Source organism: Ctenopharyngodon idella, chromosome 8 (genome assembly GCF_019924925.1).
Source record: "Ctenopharyngodon idella isolate HZGC_01 chromosome 8, HZGC01, whole genome shotgun sequence".
NCBI lineage: Eukaryota > Metazoa > Chordata > Actinopteri > Cypriniformes > Xenocyprididae > Ctenopharyngodon > Ctenopharyngodon idella.
In genome coordinates, this window is record NC_067227.1 from 33,156,835 (window position 1) to 33,173,599 (window position 16,765).

A 16,765-nucleotide genomic window follows, 5' to 3' on the forward strand; every position below is an offset into this window, starting at 1 on the left:
TCGTGGTGCTGGTCGATTGGGTCTGGCTCGATGAAAGTCCTCAATGAGAGACGGGTCCAGGATGTCATGGGCAGCTACCCATGATCTCTCCTCAGGTCCATAACCCTCCCAGTCCACCAGGTATTGGAGCTGACCCCCTCTGCGTCTTGAATCCAGCAACTCGTTCACCTTGTAAGCTGGTGAACCATCTACATCCAGCGGTGGTTGTGGCTCTTGGTTCTCGGCATTGGGGTCAGCATCCGGGTGGACGGGTTTAAGGAGTGAGAAATGGAAGGATGGAGAGATACGATAATTAGCAGGAAGCTCAAGTTGGTCGGATCTGTCTGAGAATCTTGAATGGGCCAACATACCTGGGACTGAGCTTCCAGCTCGGTAGCCGCAGCTTAAGGTCCCTCGTAGAGAGCCAGACTCGCTGTCCTAGTTGGTAGGGAGGGTGTGGACGTCGTCATCTTTTGGCCTGGAACTCCTGTGTCCCACACCCTCTCACTACGCCTGATCCAGTCGTCCACAGCAGGGACTGACGAGGGTTCGCCAGACCACGGGAACAAGGGGGGTTGGTATCCCAAGATGCACTGGAAGGGAGTCATGCCAGTGGAAGAGTGAGTCAAGGAGTTTTGGGCATACTCAGCCCAAGGGAGGAATTCTGTCCAGTGGTGTTGTTCACGACTGCAGTAGCTTCTAAGGTACCTGCTGATCTCCTGGTTTAGGCGTTCTACTTGTCCATTTGATTGTGGGTGGTACCCTGATGTGAGGCTTATATTGATATCCAGGTGCCTGCAGAAGGCTCTCCAGACCTGAGATGTGAATTGGGTTCCTCTGTCAGTGACAATGTCGTCTGGTATGCCATAGACCCGAAAGACATGATGGAATAGGGCTTGTGCTGTTTCCATGGCTGTAGGAAGACCTTTTAAGGAAACCAAACAACAGGACTTAGAGAAACGATCAATGATTACCAGTATAGCCGTAAAACCATTTGACAGGGGCAGGTCAGTGACGAAGTGTATGGACAAGTGTGACCAGGGACATTGTGGAGTTGGCAGTGGTTGGAGGAGGCCCGAGGGAAACTCCTTGGGGGTCTTGGATTGTGCACAGACATGACAAGATTTAACATAGGTTGCAACATCTTTAGTCATTGATGGCCACCAGAAGGAGTTTTGTAACAGATGGAGGGTATGGGAAATTCCAGGGTGACCCGAGCTTAGAGATGTGTGAACCCATTGCATGACTTGTAGATGAAGAGCTTGTGGTACATAATGTTTGTTTGGGGGACTGTTGGCAGGTGGTGGTTCTTGTTGATATATATATATACATATATATATACATACATATACATATATATATATATATATAACATTCATATGCATTTATTTACCTCTCGTATAGAACTCTGCACTATTTGTTTTTTTAAAACGCTAGTATCGAACCGCAGTATTCTCTCCGCACTCCAGTCCAGTAGGTGGAGAAATGCACTGAAGGAGGCTATGATCGCTATCTTGGGTCTGAATTGTTATCGATTGTATTGTTGTATCTAGGGTCCATGTACGTTTTGATAATTTCATTTCCTATTTGGAATGGATTAACGAGAAATAAAAAGACAGCTCGTTTATTTGTTGTTTTGGAAAATTAGTTTTTGGTCCGATTTCTCATTTTTTGGTTGTGATTTACAAAATCGGTTTATGGCTTTGATATTTCATTCACACATGTGGGCGGCGCTGAAACACCCCTTTCATCTGATTGGTAAAACCGCATCTTCTTCAGAATGGAAGACGTATGTTAAAGCATTTATTGTCCTTTTCAAACACTAGAGAATAATGATGAATATTGTCTGTACCTCTCACTGAGAGAAAAGAACATGTTATCAGTATGTTTTGGGAAAGTTTCATGTTCAGAGCAAAGCTCAGACCAACTTCAACCTTGAAGAAGCTGTGAATCGTGTATCTGGGTATGTGTGCTAGTGTTCTGTGTGTAGGTCCTGTATTGGTATCAATGGACAGATGGCATTTGGCTGGAGACCTGAAGATGCCATGTCATGACCCAAAAGGACATCCAGTACCTAAATCCAGGGTCCCCTCGTCAGCATCCTGACGAATGGAGATACGCTATTGTCCATGTGTGGAAGATTATGTATTTAGTGGACTTTGTTAGAGTATAATTGTTGTGGAAATGTGAATATACACAGAGTGGCCTACAAACTCCTTGTGAGACTTGAGGCTGGCTTCTGCTGATGAAACTGCAAACTATTCTTCAGTAAAATTTTCTTCAATTTATTATTTTTTTTTTTTAAACTCTGACTCCGGGTCTTCATTCATCATATCTGGACTTTTGGGTCTTTAACTGTAAAATTCCCCTACAAAATCAATAGTTATTAATTTAGTTAATTTATCTATATATCAGCTCTGGAGAAAACAGTGATGTAATTGTCCAGCTCAGTTCAGTTTGCATACAATGGTGTCAATGCAGGCAGATCAAAAACATTGTTGAATATCAAGTGGCCCCCACTAAGCAAGCCAAAGGCGACAGCGGCAAGGAACCCAAACTTCAACAGGTGACATCAGGTGACAAACAGGTGATAAACATGGAGGAAAAAACCTTGGGAGAAACCAGACTCAATCGAGGGGCCAGAGAACTGGCCAACAGCTAACAGTGTTTGAATATGATTCAGGCAGTGTTACAGGTGATAAATCCGATTGGGATCGCAACAAGGCATTGCATATATATATACCAAATTGATTCAGGTATATTTAATTGGTCGAATTATTCTCAACTGAGTTGACTATAATTTAATTTGAAGTGAAATGAAAAAAAAAATAGTGACTTTTTTGTGTTTTTATTTACTCGAATACGTGACACTACTCTGATGCAGTCCAGTTGACAGCGGTCGTCTGTATGTCTGTATGGAAACTGGCATCAGTAGCGTGTTTACCCACCACGCAAAGCACGCAATTTCTCCCGAGGGGGACCCCCATTGGTGTAGTCTACGTGATATAGTCTACACAGGTAAACGCCGTATACCCACTAGGAAAGGTCAAGGATTTCCGTATACCCACTTAAAAAAGCGCAAGCATACGGATTTGCCGCTCTTTAATGTGGCGTGACAGATCGCTGTAGTGCCTCAGTTCAAGAGAAGCGGCTGTAACTCATAACACATTTGGACAGCAGTCAGTGTTTGATGTGGTTTGCCTGATGGTGATTTATTTCATTGGTCTGAACGTAAAAGAAACTACATTTTTGTTTTCATTTTCTTTAAGAGCTGCTTATCACTGTAAAGCTGCTTTGACACAATCTGCATTGTAAAAAGCGCTATATAAATAAAGGTGACTCGACTTGATTTCACTGCAAATATTTCATTCCCTCACAATGGCTCTTATGCTAAGTAGAATAAGAATGTAAGATGCTTTTATCCAAAGCAGTTAGCAACTTTCTTCTGTGGAACAAAAGACTCCATTCAGCAAACCCAAATCCATCACTTGCTATCATGGGGAAGTAACAATGCTTCAATTCGTTAACTTTAATGAACATTTGGCACATAATGTGTTTCTCAGCATGTATGAATGAGGTGTGTGTGTCTTGTTTCTGCTTCAGTGATGTGGGACATTATTGATAGGGAACCTTCCAGAAGCTTCTGTGAGCCATCGACAGACACATCACAAAACATCTGAAGAGCATTAAGCTGGAAGGAGATTGCCAGAGACCGTAACTAAACCCCTGATAAAGCTAATCAGTGATATCTGGTTTATTCTTTGGGATTTGTGTGTGTTTGTTTTCTGTTTTCTAGCTGACATTGAGGAGCTTCTGGAGCATTTGGTTGAAGAGTTCATCAGGTCTCTCTCAGGTCCAGCGAACGATTTCTACCAGCACGAGTTTGACTTTAACATCACTGGAATCTCAGCATCATGAAGTTCTTGAAACACTGAAATCCAGTGAAATCAGTACACAAACCAGCTTAGACCACCCTCATTATCCTTTTTAGTCCATTTTCCTCTGCTTTTCACTGTCCACAGTAAGATTCAAACCATTATCATTACTACCATCATATTCAATCAAAATATGACAGTTTCAAATATAAAGACTGTGACAAAACATAGTTCAGTACTTATAAGCACTATATGACAAACAGGTGTGTCCCACTGAGAACCTGTAATAAAGGTCTGTTTATGAATTCCCCTAAAATCCCAGTACAAAAACGTCCTCATTCCAGCCCAGTCACACTAACACACAAACAGTCTCTGTTTCAACACAAGCACTTCATAAAAAACTCAAGTAATATACTAATATTTTATGAGCACTTCCTGTAATCAGCAGATAGATCATCGCTGTCCTTCCTTTATATTCATTTACCTCTTCCATGGCCCTGTCCCAAATGGCACAATTCATATGCTTTCGGTCTTGTGGACTTACAATGACTGCCGTGTGCGCGTGTCTGTTAAGTCCATGAGACCGTAGGGTCTCCCATTTGTCATTTTATGTTTCAGAAGGGCGCTCACTTTACGGTCATGTGCGTCCTTGATGCACACTTTTGCCGAGCCCGCACTGAAGCGAGCTCCACAGACTTCTACCCGACAGTCAATTGATTAAGGTCTAGTATCATTTTCACTGTCCTGTTCACTGGTTAGTTTTAGGTTTTCAGTAAATTAAATGAACCATGAGTCTTTCCAGCCACATCTACACAATACTCTGAGCGTCACAGATTTAATCTCCTGGCCATTTGTGACTTGTTTGTGTTTGCGGCTTTGGTGCATTGCTCATAACGCTTTAATGAAAACTTTTTAAAAAAAAAAAAATCAGGGTAAAACATAATCACATTATCACCAGATCCTACACACTCCACACAGAACTCAAGTCTGTACTGATGAGTGAAAGGATTTAAGAAACCCACTGGAATCCCCTGAAAAGAGATGGCCCTCTCTTGTGTTGATCCTGCAGTGTTTTATGTCAGACTACAGAGATACAGAGATCTTGTCTTTATTAGATCTGTGAACTCTCGATTAGTGTACTTACTGATTGTAGAAAAAAAGGAGCAATGCTGCCTTAAAGGGATAGTTCGCCCAAATATGAATATTCTGTCATTATTTTCCCACCTTCATGTCATTCCAGTCTGGTATGATTTCTTCTGCGGAACCAAAAAACAATGTTTTGAAGAACGCTGGACTCCACTGACTTATTTTTTGGAATATCTTTTTTTGGGGTCCACAGAAGAAAGTTTTGGGTTTAACTGACACAATCTCTGCTGACACTTGAGGGCTGCGTTGTCATCAGGGGCGTAAATTTCATCTGACAGTTGGGGGAGACAATAAACAAAATTTCTCAAGAGCAATTTTTGAAGGGAATACAAATAATACAGCCAAAATTTTACTTATAAGGGTATATGTAACATTACAGAGAAGAAAACCTTACTACTATTATTAGTGTAGCATGGAGACTGTGCCATTATGCTCAATGTTTCTCTTTGGTTCAGTGAAAAAACTGACTAAATTGACCAAAATATTCTTCTTCAAAATAATATTCTTGGCAATATTTTAGAGGTTGTTTACAACCAAGTCACCAAAATTCGATGAATACACATTGAGCAAAACCCAACACACAACAGCCTTATTACAGTTCACACATATGCTTATCACAGTGCTAGTTCTAGTTGGTGTGGGTGGCTTAGTATCCATCAAGCTACCGTAAACAAGCTACCAAACAAGCTAGGTAACATTATAATCGCTAACATAGCAGACTCACAGAAAAAATACATCAGTTATCATATTTTTTTTGTTATGACTAATTACTCAGCATCGTCTGTATTAAAGAGAAAATAATCACTTCATCCGATGTTTTTGAATAAAATAGCCTTGACAGCCTACTTACTGGAGTTCCTCAACTACTGTCTGAAGAACTGTTCTCTCCCGCTGCCGCATTTGTGTGTAGGTGATGTGCACTGTGGACCAAACCACTGTGAGGCAAGGGAGGGGTGACTCAAAATGTTTCTAAACTTAAAACGCCCATTTGCGTTTGTATTGTTTTACTACACAATTATTTTAAGTATATAACATTTATTTACAATACTTAGCGCCCCTGGTTGTCCTTGTGTCTAGGCGCAGGTCCTCCTTCTGATCTGGATACGGCCCAGATCTGGCTGACTATGGTAAACCTCCGGATAAACAGAAAGACTAATATTAGCATAGATGCCATTCTTCTTCTGATGTAACGAGTACATCTGGTGTTATAGGAAGTGTTCCCGGTTCCAGCTGACCTAATCTATGCAGCCTAACAATCCTTTAACAGATGTAAAAACATAAATTGATAATGTGTTGTGTATGCCAGGTTAAAGAGATGCGTTTTTAGTCTAGCTTTAAACTGAAAGAGTGTGTCTGCTTCCCGAACAATACTTGGAAGATTGTTCCAGAGTTTAAGTGCCAAATAGGAGAAGGATCTACCACTTGCGGTTGATTTTGATATTCTAGGTATTATCAGCTGGCCTGAATTCTGAGATCACAATAGACGTGAAGGACTATAATGCATTAAGAGCTCACTCGGGTAGTGGGGAGCTAAACCATTTAGTGCTTTGTAAGTAATTAGCAAGATTTTAAAATCTATACCATGTTTAATAGGGAGCCAATGCAGTGTTGACAGAACCGGGGTAATATGGTCATACTTACTGGTTCTAGTAAGAACTCTAGAAGCTGCATTTTAGACCAGCTGTAGTTTGTTTATCAAGCGAGCAGGGAAACCACCCAATGGAGCGTTACAGTAATCTAGGCTTGAGGTCATGAACGCATGAACTAACTGTTCGGCATTTGTCATTGAGAGCATATGTCGTAGTTTAGATATATCTTTAAGATGGAAGAATGCGGTTTTACAAATGCTAGAAATGTGGCTTTCAAATGAAAGAGTGATATCAAAGAGCACACCCAGGTTCCTAACTGACGACGAAGATTTAACCGAACATCCAAGTGTTAGACAGTATTCTAGGTTATTATGTGCAGAAGTTTTTGGTCCAATAATTAGAATCTCTGTTTTTTCTGAATTTAGTAGTAGGAAATTACTGGTCATCCAGTTTTTTATATCAGCTATGCATTCCGTTAATCCCTGGGATGGCTCCACCTGGGTAGGGGGAGACTCATCTGGCAGGTGACAGCAGAGCTGGCTCTGCTAGGGAAAGACATGGGCTCGCCGTAGGGAGTTGACCGTGGACAAATACACACATGGGACCACTGACGTGGAGGGGTCACGACATGTGGAACCCAGCCAAACGTCAACGTCGGAGACGGAGGTTTGGCCTGGCATCAGACACTCCGCAATGTCCGAGCCGAAGGGGGAGGCGGAGGAACTCGACAGGGTTCGCCAAGCGGGGAACTCGACTGGAGTAAAAAGGATGCACGTATCCGGCCCAGGGCGCGGGAGTGGCATTGCAAGCCGACACTAGAACGGGCTCTTCGCGTCTACCGGCTGGTGGAAGCGAGTACACGGGAAAATACCGGTTCTACACGAAGGCTATAGAATCTAGCGAACGTGTTAGGTGTCGCCCAGCCCGCAGCTCTACAGATCTGTCAGCGAGGCACCGTGCGCCAGCGCCCAGGAAGAGGCCACTCCTCTGGTGGAGTGGGCTCTCGACCTGAGCGGGCAAGGCACGCCCTGGGACTCATACGCCAGGGCGATGGTGTCCACTATCCAGTGGGCCATCCTCTGCTTGGAGACAGGCTTTCCCTTCTGCTGGCCTCCGTAACAGACAAAGAGCTGATCTGAGGTCCTGAAGCTTCGCGTCCTGTCCACGTACAGGCGCAGAGCGCGGACGGGACAGAGCAAAGCTAGGGCTGGATCCGCCTCCTCCGAAGGCAGCGCTTGCAGGTTCACTACCTGATCTCGAAAGGGAGTGGTAGGAACCTTGGGCACAAATCCAGGCCGGGGTCTCAGGATAACGTGCCCGAATTCCAGGCACGATTCGTCAACCGAAAATGCGTGCAGGTCCCCTACCCTCTTGAGCGAGGCCAATGCAACCAGGAGGACGGTCTTTAGGGACAGTACTTTTAACTCGACTGATTGCAAAGGCTCGAAGGGACGACCCCGGAGAGATGTAAGAACCAGGGTCAGATCCCAAGAGGGTACAGAGGGGGGCCGGGGAGGATTCAGTCTCCTCGCCCCCCTCAAGAACCTGACGATCAGATCGTGCTTCCCTAGCGATTTACCATCAACTGCATAGTGATGTGCGGCGACAGCGGCAACATACACCTTGAGGGTGGAGGGAGACAGCCTTCGCTCCAGGCCCTCTTGCAGAAAGGAAAGCACGGTTCTGACCGAACATGATCGGGGGTCCTCTCGTTCTGGTTGAGAGGAACACCATTCGACGAACAGGTTCCACTTCAGCGCATAGAGGTTCCTTGTAGAAGGAGCTCTAGCGGAAGTGATAGTGTCTGCGACCGCTTGTGGGAGATCACTCAGAACCTCCCCGTCCCGTCCAGGGACCACACATGGAGTTTCCACAGGTCGGGACGCGGGTGCCAGAGGGTGCCCCGTCTCTGAGTCAGGAGGTCCTTCCTCAGAGGAATGGGCCAGGGAGGTGCTGTCGCGAGGAGCATGAGGTCCGAGAACCAGGTCCGAGTGGGCCAGTATGGAGCCACTAACAAGACCTGCTCCTCGTCCTCCCTGACTTGCACAGGAGCTGTGCGAGAAGGCTCACTGGGGGAAACGCATATTTGCGTAGGCCCCGGGGCCAGCTGATTGCCAGGGCATCCGTGCCGAGCGTGCCGCCGGTCAGGGAATAGAACAACTGGCAGTGGGCAGTCTCCGGGGAGGCGAACAGATCTATCTGAGCGGAACAATGGCCGCCTCCGCAACCTTCGTGAAGACGCGGGGCGACAGGGCCAGCCCAAAGGGTAGGACTTTGTACTGATATGCCCGACCCTCGAACGCAAACCGTAGGAAGGGTCTGTGATGAGGCAGAATCGAGACATGAAAGCACGCTTCCTTCAGGTCGATCGCTGCAAACCAACCCTGGGGACGGACGCATTCGAAAATGCGCTTCTGCGTAAGCATCTTGAACAGCAGCCTGGAAGGGACCGATTCAGGACACACAGATCCAGGATTGGCCGTAGCCCATCGCCCTTCTTGGGTACAATGAAGTAGGGGCTGGAGAACCCTGACTCCATATCGGCTGGAGGGACCGGCTCGACTGCATCATTTCGCCAGGAGGACAGCAATCTCCGCCCAGAGAACAGGTGCATTGTCCAGGGACACACGAGTGTAATGGACACCCCTGAACACCGGGGGACGCCAGGCGAACTGAATCGCATAGCCGAGTCTGACGGTACGAATGAGCCAGCGGGACGGGCTGGAAAGCGCTAGCCAGGCTTCCAGACACCAAACCAGCGGGACCAAATGCACCACAGACATACCGGGCGTGGGGCAGCGAGGTAGAGTGCTGGGACCCGACTCGGACGGCATAGCGGCCCGTAGTGGGGTCAGACTCTGCAAGGTGGCAGTGTGAATGGGAGACGGCACATGGGAGGCGGCCTCGACCAACACACTGGGACCTGCTGGCGAAGTGAGAGGGGGCTGAGAGTGGCGAGGTGGGGCCTCGCGCACTGCCAGCTGCGCCCTCTTGGGACCTGGAGGGTTAGAAAACAGTTCTACTTCGTGGGTACCGCTGGTCTCCGGAGAGCCAGCGGCGGAACAAACCAAAATTCTCCACCCGGCCCTCCTCCGGGGAGGGAGCGATGCGGGCATCGTCTCCCGAAGAACTGTTTACCTCAGCTCCAGGTCACCCGTTTCTCCAGGACCGCTTCTCGCTAGCCAAGTGGCTTGGCTGCGGGCTGAGTGGGCTGGATTTTAGGCCAGCTTGTGAGATGAGAGCATCGAGAAAGCGTACTTAGACGATGACACACCTCTGCAAGGCTAGCCAGGGGTGTTTCCGTACCACCATGGTGGACATTGTTTGGCCAGGGGCCTGCGCTATGACTTACATCATGCGTAGCTCAACCCCGACTCAGAACTACCCATATGCCATGAGCTCTTTGGCCTTCCACAGACTTGCCGGGGGCTAAGACCCATGCAGGGCAGAGGTGGTGTGCCCGTAGCACTGCCACCCCACCACAGAGTAAAGTGAGAGAGAAAAAACTTTGAATGCAGATTATGACCCTTTTGGCGTTCCATATTTAGCACCAAAAAAGGCTTCCAAACTGCCAAGTTTTTCATGCACGTCCGGGCTAAGACAGGGGGCAGGGCAAGGCGAGTACGCGTCGCACCACGCCCCCAGGGGCCTGGGAAAGCATGGTCGTTAACTCTGAATCTGATTCAGCATGAGCACATCACAACCGTGGGACGCTCAGCCTCATCTTCAAGTCCAGAGCCCAACAACCCTCTCTCCAATGTAGCAGTCGACATCTGATCCTCTGCTGGAGCCCTGACTAAGATGCTAGGTCCCCCATGAGAAGGACCAGCAATCCACCCAGAAGCTACCAGCCATGTGGGAGAGTAAACGTGGTCGTCTAACTGAACGACACACGGCGCTGAGCGCCGACGTGGCCATGTTTTTACCAAACATAAACCACCCACGAACACAGTCACAACATGTTTGCGATGCATTAGAGGAGTGGGGGGCCCACGGAGATTGGCTCGGCAGGTATTGCCCCACTGTGATCCTCTGGTCACCCTGGCTTATTCACCAAAAGTAGTACTTTTCTGATTCAGAAAGAGAAACTAGATCGGGGAATAGGTGAGGGGACTCCACCTCATTTGAGGCACTCGAGTCTCGACCACGCATCTAGAGTCTCAGCACGCTAAGCAGACATGAGAGAAAGTGATTGTGGCCGTCAGTGAGGATAGGAAACGACCGCCTCCAGAAACGCACAGACAGAATGACGTCTTGAAAAAGACGCAGTGTCTGTCTGTGAAGCTCTTTTAGAAGCTCTTGTTCTTTGTGCCGAAGCACACAGGGAACAGCCGCGATGTGACTGCAGGTACACTTTTCACTCCCTGAGTCACACACACAGAGGAACCGGCCCAAATTGCAAACCAAAAGGGGCAAATAATGCTGTGAAAACAGCAGTTGAGAGCTGTATAACAGCTCGAGAAGCTCACTCTGGGAAAGCTCGCGGCCTCGCTGTAAGGTGCCATAAAGCCAGCACTGTAGAACAAAAGCTCTTCAAAGGCTTGCGAAGTCACTCTCAGACTAATAGCAGGAACACACAGGTTGGCTCCGAAGCGAAAGACAAAGTGCGATTGCATCTGCTCCCCTATTTATACCACCTGGCGGGGGCGGTGCGCATTATGCAAATATCGCACGCCAACTTCATTGGCCTGTTGTAGTTCACTCGAAGCTGATAGGGCTCTCTAGCGATATCCCAATTCGTCGGTCACTACTGACGTACGTCGAACGTGACCGACTGAAAGGGAACTAACGCCATGCTTCCTAATGATATCTCCCAAGGGTAGCATGTACAGAGTGAAAAGCAACAGTCCTAGTACTGAGCCTTACGGTACTCCATATTTAACTTGTGATCAATATGACATCTCTTCGTTTACTACTACAAACTGATAACGTTCAGATAAGTATGATTTGAACCATGCCAATGCAATTCCACTAATGCCAATGAGTTTATTTAAAAGAATCTTGTGATCGATAGTGTCGAATGCAGCACTGCTCCTCCAACGGTTTCAAAGGCAGGCCAGACTTCCGTTCAGGTGCATCCTCAGGCTCATGGGTATGTTGGCGGCAGCAGCTGCTGTCAACCGTTAGAACTCCTTTCACTCCATTCCTTTCAGAGATGGGTGAACAGTCTCCGCTTGAATCCCAGTTAGCACAAGAACAGGTGGATCAAGATTACAGAACGATGCCTTCTGCCCTTGAAGTCATGGAGGAGGAGTTTGTATCTGACCAAGGGGGTTGCTCTGGGCGTGATTCCCTCTCGAAGGGAGGTAGTCCAGACCAACGCGTCTCTTACAGTCTGGGGGGCAGTCTGACAAACACAGAGCAGTCAGAGGACAATGGAACCCCCAGGAAAAGAGCGAGAATATAAATACCCTGGAACTTCCAGCAGTGCAGCTGGCTCTGAAGCATTTTGCACCATTTTTGAAGGGCAGATACATTCTTGTCAGGTCCGACAACACATCAGTGGTTTATCACATCAACCATCAAGGGGGCACGATGTCCATCCAATCCCTTCAGGTATCACAGGAACTGCTGACTTGGGCCTTCCCTCGGTTTGCAAGCATGAGCAATGCACATCCCAGCTGTTTTGTCCAGACCCTCAACTTCCTCTTAAGGATAAGCGGGACCTTCTCGTGACCTTGTTGTTATAAGTCAACCAGTGTGAAGCACTGCCTCTGGCGGTCAGGAAGAATGAAATAGAACGAGAGTTATGTATATAACTGCGGTTCTATGAGTTCTGGATGACCACCAGAACTTTCTGTCAGGGCGAGAAGATTCTGTAGGGACAGTCTACAGGAAGTCACAGGGTGAAATAGTGGAGCACCCCGAGTCATCCTGGTCACGAGGGATTTTGTTGGTATTAAACTTGACCTATGCATTTGCAACAAGACATAATATCCAGTGTGAAGCACTGCCTCTGGCTGTCATCCAGAACTCATAGAACCGCAGTTACATACGCAACTCTCATTCTCTGCAAGGTGTTCTAACCATAAATATCTATGCTTCTAATAATGTACTGGTTCCATCCCTGGCGGACGGGCATAATCTTCAGGAACATTGACATTTCTCTGTTCTTGCTCTACTTCATCTGCCAGTTTATGCCTTGCTCTTCATAGCTCGGCTGCCGCCATGTTTCCAACACCTGGCCCCGCTTTGATGCAGTGATTGACAGGGCGGGGCAGGGACATGATCGGCTCCGAATGCATTTTCAAATCCACATTGAATTTTGCTACATTTATTGTGGGACATTTAATGAAAATGCAATCGCGAGTGTCTTAACTGTGAGTGTAAATGCAATAAAAAAAAAACAAAAAAAAAAACATTTAAATGGTCATTTTGCTACAATTTCTGCTTGAACATGTTAAACATATGTACATCATTTCTGTAATACATTTTCATTTTGCAACACATAAAGCGTTAAAATGTTTAAATTGTATGTTAAAACTAGTGTAGGAAATAGCAAATGTAAATTATATTATATAATTTAAATGATCATTTACAGGAAAAGCCACACTTGTGTTCTTTGTGTGGAAAGAGTTTCACAGAGCTCGGTTCATTAATAGTACACTAGAAAAGACACAGCGGTGTGAAGAATCACATATGCAGCGAGTGCGGGAAGTCATTTATCACAAATAGTGAACTAAAAGTGCACCAGAATATCCACACTGGAGAGAAACCGTTCAAGTGTTCAGACTGCGACAAGAGATTCAACCAGTCGGGAAACCTGAAAACTCATGAGAGGATCCACACTGGAGAGAAACGTGTGATCAGTGCGGGAAGAGTTTCAGTCAGTTTGCTTCTCTGCTCAGACATGGAAACACTATTATCTGTAATAAATTGTAAGTAGTACATCTTGAATCGCAGAGGTTAATAACTTCTCACTGGAGTTGTGTGTGTGTGTGTGTGTGTGAATCGTTCTAAAGTTTGGGGTCAGTATTTTTTCTTGAAGGGAAGTGATATTAAAATGATTTCTTATTTTCAAATCATCATATTAAAATGATTTCTGAAGGATCATGTGACACTGAAGACTGGAGTAATGATGCTGAAAAATGTGTTCACAGAAATAAATCAGATTTTACAATGTATTCAAATAGAAGTCTGTAATAACTTTTTTCAATATTACTGTTTTTGATTGTATCTTCTTTCTTTGACCGCAACATTTTAAATGTTAGTGCCGATTCATTTACGTATTTTTTATAACTAAGGGCACTAATAATATGTTACAAGAAATAAAAAAGGAGCACAATCTTACTAAGGTTACTTTACAATCAGGTGCAGAGTTAAAGCTTTGGACACGCCTCATAGAAAACATTTTAAACATGGAGAAATAAGAAGTACTTTTGTACAGTTCTGTTGTTTTATTCTACATGAAGCATGGGAGAAGTATTGGAACAGCTGGAAACTGATCTCTTTGCAGAATAAATTGTTAAATATGCCTCCAAATAGGACATTTCTACAGTTGCATTATTTTGTCATTTTTGCCCTAAATAAAGCTTAATTTCTTCCGCTGATTACGAGTGAATAGCAGAATATCAGACAGAATTAAGCACTTTAAAAATAAATAAATACCTTTTATATATTTTAAAGATCTTTCTTTGCCGCCTTTATCTCTGTCTGCACTGTGGAAAAGCAGTGTGTTTTCCCGCTCCAGTCCACTAGGTGGTGACAACGCACCATAAGTTGCCACAAAAGTAGAAGAAGATAGCAAAAGAAGATAACTACTGTCTGGGGTCTGATCGCTTCAAAGATGATCATCTGGGGTGAGTAAAAAAAAATACTATTTTCCGATTATGTGGACAACATGTCACCACATGTGCTACAAAATGTGGAAAACGCGTTACTAACATGTGGAGGACGTGAAAATGTTTCCACATGTTGTAAGGTTTTAACATGCGCATCACATCTGACCACATGTCTCAGAATAGACTGTATATATACTGTAAATTGTTATGTTTATATGTTTATGGGTCAAAGACATTTTGATGTCCGCATCAAAAGAAATATGAAAGCACATTAAATGCAAGTAAAATGTCTACTTTTAATTTTTCAAGTAAGTTTGGGGGAATGAAATGTCAAAATGTGGGTGAAATAATGGTCAATTGTCATTCAGTGTAACACTTATATTTATGTAAAACTGAAACAACATACTTATTCTGACCTGTACGTATTAAAATATAAAAGAATAAATGAGCATACTAAATTTAATTCTTGCTGACAAATGTGCAAAACCTAGATTAGTGGCAAAGTTTAAATTCAGAAAACAAAAGAAAAATAAAAAATCTTTCCTTGCAACCCCCTTTTAATTTTTGAAGATTATGCATTTGTTTATAGTATTAATATGCTGTTGTTTATTTTATACACATGAACCTATAAGCATAGGCACATGCACAGATCTACAAATGGAGACTTAATTACGAGTTTGTATATTGATATTGTTCAATAAATTAAATTCAGCCGCGTTTGGTGATGACGTTATTTTCAAACGGCTGTGGGTTGGCTGCTAGACACAATTAAGTCGGGAAAAATGATCGGAAAATAAAGCATCCATTCAAGATTGGAATGAGGTTGACATGTATCGCCGATCCTTTTTTTTTTTTTTTTTTTTTCCAAAATTATATTCATAACGCTTTTTCTATTTTTTGACTGGAAAGTCGAAGCTCTGCGCATGCGCATCATTTGAATCCTAGCGGCCAACTACCACTGTTCGCTGAAGGAAAAGGTAAGCAAAATGTCTTTTTTATCAGTAGTTTTAAACAATTTAATTTTAAGTATTGGTTTTTATATTTGTATGCTTTACATTTTAAATCATTTAAAACTTTTCTGCTTCATATTGTCCTGTTTGCGCCCCCGATGACATAGGTAAACTCTGAGGTAACTTTTGGAACTGCTTTAGTTGTTTAAAATAGTAACTTTAACTCATAATTATCATTTTATAGCTTTAATATTTTCTAATTTAATATAACCTAATTAGATGTTCGGTAACGTTAGTTTCTATTGAAAATGAGTCATTTAAGGCGCGGTCACATTTACACATTTACTATAAAAGAGTAATTTAAAGGGTTAGTTCACCCAAAAATGAAAATAATGTCATGTCATTCTACACCCGCAAGACCTTCGTTCATCTTCGGAACACAAATTAAGATATTTTGATTAAATCCGATGGCTCAGTGAGGCCTCTATAAACAGCAATGCCATTGTAACTCTCAAGGTCCATAAAGGTACTAAATACACATTTAAAACAGTTCATGTGAGTTCAGTGGTTCTACCTTAACATTAAAAAGCGACGAGAATACTTTTTGTGTGCCAAAATAACGTCTTTTCAATACAATATAGTGATTTGCCGATTTCAGAACACTGCTTCGATAGCTTTACGAATCGAATCAGTGATTCAGGTCTCCTATCAAACGGCTAAACTGCTGAAATCACATGACTTTGGTGCTCCGAATCACTGATCCAATTCGTAAAGCTCAGAAGCAGTGTTTTGAAATCGGCCCATCATGATATTGTTGAAAAGTCGTTATTTTGGTTTATGGCGCACAAAAAATATTCTTGTTCCTTTATAATATTAAGGTCTGTTTCCACCACTTCAAAACTCTAGAATTACCATATTAAGCCTCAGATGTCAACTATACATTGGTTTGGTTTCCTTTTTATAGGGGGGGTATCACACACAGTTTCTGCCAATCTCATGTTAATCTTGAGTACATATAGAGTAACAATGCATCCTTAATTTCTCCGAAAAAGTCTTTAGTTTTATCATATTTATAAAAGATAGACACGCTAAACCGAGTCTTTCCAAAAAAAGCAGAGATCCTGGAGGCGTGCCTGCTGTCAGTGCCGTGGGCGGAGCTAAAGAGTCACGAGCGTGCGCAGCTTTTGTGTAGAGATCGCATGCTAGCTGCGACATCATTATAAAAACAAAGGGAACAAAAACGTTCATGGTGTTTACACTTTATGCACTTGCGTGCCTATTGCCAACAAAACACAGACATCTCATGCAGCTGTACTCGCCACCCGTGATCTGCAAATCCAGTGCCGAACTGGGACTTGTTTACAAAGTATTCATCACCAAAATCCCGGGAACAAACAAACATACATGCACAACTCCGTTGCTGCCCCGGAAAAACAAACTTCATC

At 44.2% G+C, this 16,765-nt stretch overlaps 1 protein-coding gene across 14 annotated transcripts in view; it reads left to right on the forward strand.

The window, feature by feature from the left end:
• The window catches only part of LOC127517012 (zinc finger protein 91-like), a 68,664-nt gene that overhangs the window by 15,892 nt on the left and 36,007 nt on the right, over nt 1-16,765 (forward strand). For 2 of the 14 annotated variants that reach the window (XM_051902044.1, XM_051902039.1), the window contains exon 2: nt 15,280-15,347. The exons of 7 other annotated variants lie outside the window; for them this stretch is intronic. The gene's annotated coding sequence lies outside the window, so the exon portion shown is untranslated. Of the gene's footprint in view, nt 1-14,183; nt 14,389-15,279; nt 15,348-16,765 lie in introns of those variants that run through there. 5 more of the 14 variants (XM_051902043.1, XM_051902037.1, XM_051902048.1 and 2 more) reach the window with 5 other exon arrangements.